Consider the following 2082-nt stretch of genomic DNA (forward strand, 5'->3'; position numbering starts at 1 on the left):
CTGATGTTTGACATCCTCCTTAAATGCTCTGTACTTTATTTCTTGAGTCAAGGTATTTAGTTGAACCTGGAGCTGGTCATTTCAGTTACACTGGCTACAGTGAGCTCTAGAGATCTTCTTGTCTGCCTCTCCAGCAATGGTATTACAGACGCATGTTGACACATCCATTTTTGCCTTGGTGCTAGAAATCTGAACATAGGTCCTCATGCTTACACAGCAAACAAAATGTAAAATACTGATGGAATAATCTCTCCAGCCTATCTCTGCATAAGTTACTACTGTATTCTTGTTAACTTTTGCTTCCAATAAGCCCTTGCTCAGATCAGCCTAATACATAAGATGTTCTTATACTCATTTCTCACAGTAAAGTTTTAAGTTGTTTAATGATGTGACAGTCTGAAAAATGTGTAATGTTGTAATTTTGTCTTTAAGCAAACATTACAAAATGCACTTACAGAATACCTAGATAGCGAAGGCATCATTAGATAAAAAGGACTCTGTCAACATGAGCAGTATGAGGTTGCTGCTGGTATAGCATGACAAGCTCTTTTGTTCTTAAGCATTTACACAAGTAGAATAGATGTACTCTAAATTAATGATAAAGCATAGTAAACACAGAAGTCCAGATTAGTCACTTAAGATCATTATCCAAAGCTAAGTATAATATGTACATATATATGTATATATGCATTTTATATAATTGGCATCATAGTGAGTTTACCTATAACAGCATAACCAATAACATGTGTATTGTGCTATATTATGCTGGCCACAACCTCACCAGGCAGGAGGAATATTATAGCTCTGTTATTACAGTGTAAGACTGCTGTCATATACGTGGTTGGCCACTAATCAATGGGTTATGTGGTGAATTACTCTACGTCAATATTATTTCATGAGCCAAAATTCAGATCGTACTCCAGAAATAGAATTTTTCTTGCTGCGCAATATCTTTCATAATATGATTTCTAAGTTTCAGTCCGTTGTACCATTGTGTACAGAAACTAATGAATTGGAGGTTTATTTCTTAGGCACTAATAGATCATGACCCAAACTTGATTCTTGTCCTTCAATAATGTTAATATTATTAATATAAATTAATATTTAGCTTTTTGTAAAAAGTGCAAAGATTCTGTCCTTTTGTGTTTTCAAGGAGAAGCTAGTGTTGATTCCAAGACCCAGTCATTAATGCACCAGGAACTAGGGGTGTTGTGCTCCAGACTGCAAGGATTCAGGCTGACTGACTGACTCTGTTCAGTGGTTATCTAGACCTGGACTGATGTGTAAGATATATTCTTTTCATGACAATCCAATAACTGAAAATTTAAAATAGTTCACCTGTCATATTCTAATAGCTTATTGAACAAGACACTTCATAATGCTAAGCCCAAAGTCACATATGCAAAGGACAAAGAACTTAGTACACAAAGAAATATTTTCTGCCAATTTTGAGGCCGAAGATACATTGCGGAAATTTTGTATTTGGGGAGAAGATAAATAATGAAACCAGTAATTCAGTCTATGCCACAGCTGAACTTCAAGCTTGAACTGTCCTTCTAAAGGATGACTTTGGCTCTACTAATCTTATGGATATACATGTCATCTTTCATCAGAGAAGAGAAACATTTAAAGCAATAGGTCCCCTTGTTTAAAAAGAAAAAATGTGTTTATAATCGCTAGAAAACAGTTACAGAACCATCCATCTACCACTAACCTTCACATCCCCCAAACTTAGAAACCCCCAAATCCTTTTTTAAAGTGAGTTCTATTTTATTCCCAATTTCCTCTTTATGAAAACAGAAAAATTTTAAAGTTGTCTTAGAAGTTCTAAGACTTCTGAAAAATATATATTTTCCTGTGTGGGTTAAATAAATTACTGAATACTTTAAAAGTTGTAAAGGGATAGACACAATGTATATAAACTTCAAAATAATTTCTATAGCAACTGTGAGGCTGCAAGAGTGGTATCTATGTAAGTCTCATAGAGAATTCACTAGCATGTTTTATTGTAATGTAATGGGCACACAAAGTGGCCCATCCTCACAGTGGTACTAACAAAAGTTTCTTAAATTTAGAGGGGAT

The sequence above is a fragment of the Nannospalax galili genome, unplaced genomic scaffold, assembly GCF_000622305.1.
Source record: "Nannospalax galili isolate Female #2095 unplaced genomic scaffold, S.galili_v1.0 scaffold374, whole genome shotgun sequence".
Lineage (NCBI taxonomy): Eukaryota > Metazoa > Chordata > Mammalia > Rodentia > Spalacidae > Nannospalax > Nannospalax galili.